Source organism: Sinocyclocheilus rhinocerous, unplaced genomic scaffold (assembly GCF_001515625.1).
Source record: "Sinocyclocheilus rhinocerous isolate Xijiao unplaced genomic scaffold, SAMN03320098_v1.1 scaffold13, whole genome shotgun sequence".
NCBI classification, from domain to species: domain Eukaryota; kingdom Metazoa; phylum Chordata; class Actinopteri; order Cypriniformes; family Cyprinidae; genus Sinocyclocheilus; species Sinocyclocheilus rhinocerous.
The window spans coordinates 257,789-266,912 of record NW_015627542.1 but is presented as its reverse complement, the minus strand read 5'-3'; positions in this window follow the sequence as shown (position 1 = coordinate 266,912).

Here is a 9,124-nt window from a genome sequence, read left to right as displayed (position 1 = left end):
CTTCCCTTTTAGGGTTTTTAGATTGTGGTCTCTGTGAGCCCCTTGCCTGGACTGTGCTGTCTCCCCTTCGGGATTTTAAATAGATGGCCCACTTCCGTGGCCTGGGCAATCTTCAGCCTTATCTGAGAGATCTGCTATTCGAGGATAGCTGTGTCCAGCTCTCTTGTGCTATGTCTACTGTTTACATCAGGCTTGATCTCGGACTATGATGTTTGTGTTCGCTCTTTAGCGAATCATTAACTGATGGTCTGGATCTCCTTCTTGTGAGATCTTGGTCAGTAGCACGGTGCTTTGCTAGCCTACTGTGGGACTGACACGGATTGGGGACCTCCTTAATATAGCTTTCTGAGGGTGGTTATATTCCAGCCATTGTTTTTGGCAGGACGGGCTTATTTGAATACAGCTATCTGTGTCTAGCTGTGTTCTACTGCAATTGTGGTGAGCCCTCTCATGGAGTGGGCCCCTTTTTCCTAGAGCCTCGCTATCTGAGGATAGTTATGTGCAAGCTCAGTGATCGCTCCCCTGCTTAGGGTTTTAAGTAGTGGCCTCTTGAGCCCTTACCTAGACAGTGTATCCAGGCTAGTTCTGCTCACATAGCATAGCTATCTGAGAATAGCTGTGCTCTTAACTTGGATGGGATGTTCCCCTTGTTCTATTCGGGTTCCCCCGTTTCTGCCAAGTTGCATGAGCGGTCAGTGGCATGGCCCCTTTCTAAGGAAAGGCTTTATGCCTGTCGCTTCCTTGGTGCTCTCCCACCAGGTGGACAGGACATCTCCTTTAGACAGCTAAAGTGGATGACGTATTCAGCAGGTGCCCTTTTATACTTCCAGGCATCCCGCCTATGACGTCATGGGCCAGGTGGGCCAATAGATTGGCGTTGTTTCACACGTGCTTCAAACACAATGCAGGCTGCATTGCCCAATGTGCCCCCTAGGGGGCGCAGCGTCTCGTTCCCTCTCGGGGAACCATGGTTACATGCGTAACCCGAGACGTTTTTCTTGCTTGAAGCAGAGGTCTGGTTAGGTTTGTGCTTAAAAAGAAAAAAAAAATTTGCCAGTGAAGTAAGAAAAATAAACTTACATCAGACAGTTCCTGAAAAACTACTCTTAATATCTTGCATAATTTTTCTTTTAAGTAAATGTGTCCTGTTTTTTAAAAAATGTAATATATGTATTAAGAAATTATTTTTCACAGTGTAGCTGTTTTCCATATTTTAACAAACAGACATATTCTATTATAGTCATTGAAAAGTAGCTTGAAGCTGAATTGTAAGCACTTCATTTCAGTTAAATTATTTTTAAAAAAGAGTATTATTTTGGTTTGTTTACTCTTTCCTTCTATACCTCTAAATATTTGCTTATCCTGCTCTCCTTTCTGCCAACACAAGGTCAATATTGCCTTGAATATACAATGTATTGTGGCATGAATCTACTCAGCAACATTTCATACTATCTCCCCACTGAATGATAACAAAAAATGTTATTCAATCAACCTTAGGCCAAAAGGGTCTCTTTAGTGTAGTTCTGTTTTGTTTGTGCATTTCTTCAGAAGCATGGACTGGAACTGTGGATATTCGCCCATCTTCTGAAGTGTTGTGATTGGACAGTACAGTGACAAATGAGGTAAACCTCCTTCCCCTTTTCAGTATTTTCCTCCTATCTTTTGCTCAGCGGAATTTTACCAGGGTAAATTGGATTTTGTTTGGCTCATTCCCCCATAAAATTACACCAGCAACAACCACCCTTGTGCAGACCATTCTCACAGCAAACCCCTGGCTGGAATTGTTGGCCGCTCCATCTAAATGCAGTTTTGTGTCTTTGTGTGAGTGTATGCACTATAAACCATATCTGTCACTATGAGTATTTGTTTACTCTTTGTTTACCCAAATGACTTTGTCACAAGATGTTTTGAGAGACATTAAAACTTGGTTTCGCAACCATCTATACTCCGTTAGACTGAACATGTCACATGAAAAATGCAATAATAAGACAACTGTTTACATGACTGTAATGTTGCAGAATGTGTTTATCTTCTGCTTTTCTTTCTTTATTATAAGACAAGGCATTTTTTCCTATTGAAAACAACTCATTTTCTTTGGTCTTCTTCGTGTTATCATACTGCAGTTCATACGTGTGTAGTAGTTCATAGTATCATAAAAAATAACCTGTACTTTGCATGATTTTTGCAGTTGTCTTTGCCAACACCCAAGATACAAAATTGACGTTGCATTAAACCGACATATGTCAAAAGTTAACTTTGCCATAGTTATCAAGAAGCCATTACTAACACTATTTCTCAGGCTAGAAATGTGTTACATTGCTGTATACATTCATTTTAATCCCAGGTCAGAACTGCATTGTTTCTTTGTCCTTTCCTTTCCTTTTTTTTCCTTTTTTTTCAGTTTATTGGAAGTGAATACCTCTTGCCCAATTGTATTTGTGAATGGTATTTTGGATGCATTTCAGACTTCTATGGCTATTTAATGTCACAGTATGTCGATAGTTTTGTAATGCTTTCTTGTGAGCAAAGCACAGGTCCTTTTTTCAAACAGCCAGCTAAATTTTAGGGCTGGGTGTGTAATAAAATGTTACAAATTAAAATATTGGAAGGTTTTGTCTTCCTAATAAAACAACTGACTAAATAATTGTTCATGCATGAGCTAAGAAATAATGCCGCAGTGTTAGTACGCCTGTCGGTTTTAGGCTTTATGACTTGTTTTCAAGTGTCTACTCTGAACTTGACTGGCATTGTACTGTACTTGATTTGTAATTTTACTGTACTAATACTACATTTACTGCAATGGACTTCTCGCGTATTGTGCTGCATAGGTGAAGAGAATGTGTTATGATGTAGAGTTCTGTTGTATTTCTCCCACTGTTTGTCACATAGTACTGTAACTATATTGTAAAATGACATATATTTTTTTACATTTATCATTAGAACTGTTTGCCTTGTATATTGTATCTAAATATACATTGACTCAAGTGCTGAGTTGACAAAAATGAATGCCATTTCATCATTGGAAATCCAGAGATTGTAAAGTAAAACACTTTTGGGAAAACAAAATACTTTTTAGTAGAGGTCTAAATACATTTGCATGCAGATGTACACATCTCTCCTGCAGTAAACTGGCTGGGCGCATAGTATTAGACAGCATGGATCCACTTGAATATTCCCTGACTTATAAGTTCTAAGGCCTGCTTTTGTGTGTATACAGGTGAAAACAAGTTTAAATAAGCCACCCTATTCAAAAATTCCTCACTGCTGTGGAAATAAACATAAGCTTGTGTGATAAAGTATATAAAGTAATTTTAGAGTCTTGAAATGATCACAGATGTCAGTGGATTCTATCAAACCGTGGCCCAAAGCAGTAGCTGCCTCATGCATTATTTATTTGTTTATTCATATGCTTTGTGTCATGTTAATACATTCATAATGAATTTACAGTGCTTAGGCTATTTGGCTGGATTTTCTGTTTCTACTCCACAATATATTACTTCAGCTTAGAGTATTTTGTAGAAACAAACAATATATGATTTTCTCTTAAAATGATTCTGGTTGTCGCACGAGTTAAAAAAGAATTTCAAACATAATCATATATAAATTATACACTGCCACAGTATAACAAATATTTCCTCAAGGCTGTGTAATTGCTGTCTTTTCCCTCCGAGTAAATCTTGAAGTGCTGCTCTTATGATGAGTGTCAAGGATTTTGCAGCACATTTGCTGATAAATTTTAGATTGTGGATGGCTGTGTTTTTGATGAAATCCTTAACTGGTGGATTGCAGAAATTGAGTTGCAGGTCTGTGTGGGGGACAGTGAAAAAAATGTATGATAAATTCAAATTATATAATGCAACTAACAATGTAATTGTGCATGGATAACCGATCGATTACAAAACTATACAGGTATTCAAGGGCAGGCTTTAAGATGGTTTAGATCCTACCTGTCCGATCGCTACCATTTTGTTCATTTAAGAGGCCTAATGATCATTTAATAGTGTTCATCGTCTGTTTGATTACGTCTTTAATTGATTTTTCCGTACATTTCTGCCGTATGTGCATTGACTGACAGTCACCACTGATAAGCTACCACTAAATATTGTAGAAACTTAATTTGCTGTAAAGTTGCTTTGCAATGATTTGTATCGTGAAAAGCACTGTACAAATAAACTTGAATTGAATTGAATTGAATAACCTGACACATCTTTTTAAAAAGGGGGAAATCTGCCTTTGACATCAAAAGATAAACAAATTCGACAGATGCCAACATGTATGGGTTGCTTGACATTTTCAAGAACCATGAACAAACTACATAAGGTAAAAGAAAATACAGTACAGTCTGTGATATTAAAACTAGGCCTTTTTCTTGTATTCAAAACTCACTTTAATATTTTCATATTTTAAACTTATTTTCCTGATCTTACAATCAATAAAGTCAACAGAGTCATTACCCTTATATAAATATAGATTCTTTTTTGTGATAAATAAATAAACATCTGCGATCACTTGAAGAACACAGACAAATCAAATATTGTCCTATTTTTTTTTTTTATCTATTTATTGGCTTAAATCCTTTCTGTTTCACCAGTCAGGACGTCTCTGGCTTGTCCATGTTTGTCGGTATAAAAAAGCCACTTTAATGTTATCTCTGAATTAAAACATGCTGCTACTCATATATTGCACTCGGAGTCAGAGGACCAATGTCCGAAAATGTCATTGTATCTATCTTCTTCGTTGGTCATGACTGCTCAAGAGCGTCCTCTGACTTTGCGGATTAATGGACCAAACCATTTGAAAGTGTTTGACCCTGACCCTATGGTTTGACCAGATAGGCAAAACTTGTTAAGTATATATAAATGTTAAGTAATCCATTAACCCTTTAAGGTAAACAATTTAGACTAAAATCCCTAATGGAGCTGGACAAATTCATATTGATAAATTTTGTGTGTGTGTTTTTAAATTGATTGATTGCTAAATTGATTGCATGACAGACCATTCTGATTTTGTATTGAGTCTTGATGTCCAATGTAAAGTTTGGTTCTTGGAAGCAGTTGACAATCAGTTTAGTGCACTTCATAGATAATGGTAGAAACTCGTTCTTCTGTAGTAATTCATTCTTTTATTTCCCCCCCTCCACAAAACATTTGAAATAAATTTAAGGATTTCTGAAAAAGCGTAGGCTCTGTAAAATGGCAATCACTCTCATAAAAGCTACTGTGAATCACCCTACCAGTGAAGCCGGCTCTCAATAAGTAATGCACATTTCATAGAGATTTCACCAACGTTATTACTTTTTGCTCTCTCATTTTGATCAAGTACTACAATGTATTTTACGCAAAGGTTTTTGAAAGAAAAAATGAAAGCTAAGCTGAAAATAGTTTTTACAGCACTTAGCAAATTCCTTCTTTGTTTAATAAAATTAATTTTACCATGACAAATGATGGGTACAGACAGTAGAAGAGACTCCAGGCAACTGTAACACACTTAACTTCTTAAATCACAAATAAATCAGAGTGATGAAACTTATTCAGCAGTGATTTGTAAAATTCTGTTTCTTCTGAAAGAGGAATGTTTTGTTTTGTTTTGTTTTGTTTTATGATAATATTTGAGCAAAACATTGATGTATTGATTTTTTTTTTCAGTGTCTGATATTTTTGGATGCTTGTGAATTGTAATTTTGATTTCTTGTAATACATTTCAAGTTATGAGCAAATCATTCCCTTTTTAAGCCTTTTGTACTGTTACAGTTACCTTTGGAACATACAAATATTTTTGCCAGGTACGTTTGCAATAATCTGTGCTTTATGAAGGATAATATTACAATTGTCTTCCTTATTGTTCATCTTTTCATACAGCAGAGCAAACGTAATACTAAACCTTGCAATATTTCATACAGTGTATAGGCATTACAGTCGACGCATACTCATAGGTAACATTAACATGTACAGAAAGCACTCATAATAATTATGTACATCTCAACAACTGTATCTCAAAAGATCATTACATTCATTTGGCAAACACACATATGCAGAGTGTACTAGAAAGACCTTTTTATTGCAGACCCAGCAATTTCCACATTTTCAGCACACTGCCCTTCAAAGTGGAGTGGAACTAATGCTGAGGTGAGTCCATATGGCAGGCGAGATATGTGGGAAACCGTAGCTAATGTGCATTTTAAAAGGTGTCAGAATGGTCCAGAAAAACCAATATGCCATAATAACTCCTGGCCCCGCGCGGAGCATCACCCAATCGATTCGAGGTTTCCATGGCAGCCGGTCTGCGTAAATAAGGTAGCAAACCATACAATCAGATGATGTGAATCTGAGGCGGAGAGGCTTCTCTTATCCTATTCCCAAATGATCCGCCGTGCTCGGGATCTCTCACACCATCTGATTCCCAAGAAAAATCATTATGGATGTTAATACCTTCAGAGAGGCAGGCAGAAGATAATAGGCAGGGAGTGGGAACCAATCGATTGTTTTTTACTCAAAAAGTTCAGCTGAGTTTCATATGAAAGTAATTCCACTTCGATCTGTCTCAAACTGCAAGCTGATTAAGCCCCAGAGCACTACAGTGAAACTATAGATTTATCAGAACTTCAATATTACACCGTTAATGTGACAGCATGGGGGCTGAATTTGCAACGAAAGGCGTCTCTCCGGCAGCACTTTAGCCTGAAAGATAAATATATCGCTTTAAGATAGAAATAATACCACATTTGCCTCAGGGATGTCTAAGTAGAAGAGCTAATAAAAGCTTTAAATAGTTGACCCCTTTAGGGATTATAAAAGCATGTACGTCACATCACCTAAACATTTGTGATTGAGCTATAACTTTGACAGTAAGTTACTTGACAGTAACTTTGCAAGGTTGCTGGACATGGATAACCAAACGTTCCTGTGGAATAAATGCATGGAAACATTACACAAGCCCTAAGTGTTTACTGCAATTGCCTTAATACAAGTTTTAGATGGTTTTATGTAATATGCTACAAAATAAAACCATGATTGACAACAAAAAGAGTGTTAAAAAGTTTTGCCGCATTGAAAGCATTTCCAAGTAAAATGCCTGCAGTGCTTGAGGTTTATTATTGGTTGCCAGCCAGGAATTTTTCAAATATTACCCTTAGATAAAACTTTAAAAGTGTGGAGGGGAAAAAAAATATGTTGAAACGTGTGAATTATGTGTTTTTATTGAATTTTATTGAACCCAACACCTCACATCTCTCCAGTGGCTTGGATTACCACCAATCTGTGAATATTTTAAGCTATTTATTAGAAGGGCAGCTGCAGTAAATCAGAGCTTGCATTACTAGCAATTAAATAAACACTATCATACCCTAAAAATTAAATGTGCTAGCCATAAACTTTTATATAGCTTGTCTGTAAAATAATTCTCCACTTAACAGCTATTCTGCCCCTATTACAGCAATCATGGCATGATTGTAATTGTATTTGATCTGTTTTGTGGTGCAACATCCAAAAGCAACAAAGGAAGTTTCTGGCGTGTATATGGGTTTTTGAATGGTTTAAGTGCCTAGTGATATGGATGTCAGAGAAAGACGTGATGAAGAGGATGGAAAAGAAAAGCATGAACAGACTGATGGGTAAACAAAGGGCCGTAAAAAGCTGTTCCCCAAGGAGCAGAGGAGCTCAAAACAGAGATGTGGGTGATGAATGGCTTGTAATAAGCCGGCGACTGTCTGACGGCCACTGATCTAAGGTCCCTTTGCGATTAGATGCTCTCACGCTCACGGGGAAGCTGTGATGACAAGGATGTGATCTGTGTGTTGATGTGTTTGGGGGTGGGTGTGTAATTGTGAAACAAACAGTCACTGAGATGTTCCGTCAAACCACCTCTGCACTCCTGTTTTGAAGAACAAACATGTGCTACATAAACTTGAAGGAATGATAATAATAACTGGGTCTTTCAGAACAGTTAAAGTCGGCATGAAATGAAAATACACAAATGCATGTTATAGATGTTACTGTGAACAATTCATCCATGCATATGTTTAATTTTTAAAAAATGTTTTGACCTTGTAATGTTTAATCAAAATTGGACCCCTTTCTGGTGACACATGCAGGACGTCTCCAAACATTTAATATGCTTGAACTTCCCTGCAAGTTTGCGTTCATGCTCCACTTTTGAGTGCAATGTTCAAATCTCAAAACCTTGGTTCTGCATAGAACCAATTTCAAGCATTTTTTTTTCTTTTTTGATAATCCATTACACTTGGATGCACGTCACAATAAGAAAATATCTCCGACTTCAGCTTCACTGTGACTTCTGAATTCTGGTGCAGAAAAACATCTCAAAGGTGTGGTATACTAAAATAAATGTTAAAGGAATAGTAGTCTCATCTAGCCAGAACTTAAGACTAACAGCAGAAAGTCTGAACTCAGTCGCAGCTTTCATTGGCCAAGAACCACCCAAGAGGCCATCTGACTGACCTTTAAAGCAGCCAATTACAGTTTGGTTTGTTCAACATGTTTAGGGGCATAAAATGTACAGTTAATGACAGCTTTGCTTCCACCTGGAAATCCAGTAGAATTCAACCAATCAGATGACAACATCAAAACTCCTGAGGTTTTTCCCATTTTGTTTGCACAAAAAAAAAACATTTTCCCCTCAAAATACTGTATCTTCTTTTGTGTTCCACGAAGACAGTTTGGATTGACATGAGGGTAAATAACAGAATGTTAATTTTTTGGGGTGAACTATCCCTTTAAGATGTAGCTGCAGCATTACATTTTTATGTATCACTGACCAAGCCCTGCAACAGAGCTGTGCCATTTTTACAGACAATCCTGAGTCAATTACAGCATGGATGCAAGTGGTTTAGATGAATCCGGAGGTGGGGAGGATAAACCTGGAGTAAAACAAGACCTGTAGTCCCTGTCCAATAAGAACAAAGGATCCGTCTCATGACAATCATTAGCTGGTTAGCACACTCCTTACACCGATAAGCAGGTGTTTATCTGTGGGCCCAGAGACACAATGCCACAGGTGTTGGAATGGACCATTTCTGGCTATGCTTACTGTCCCCTGGGCCACAGTGGTTTAATGTCCCATCACTGCAATGCACCAAGGTGAGACCCACATCTGGCTCTTCTCAGCT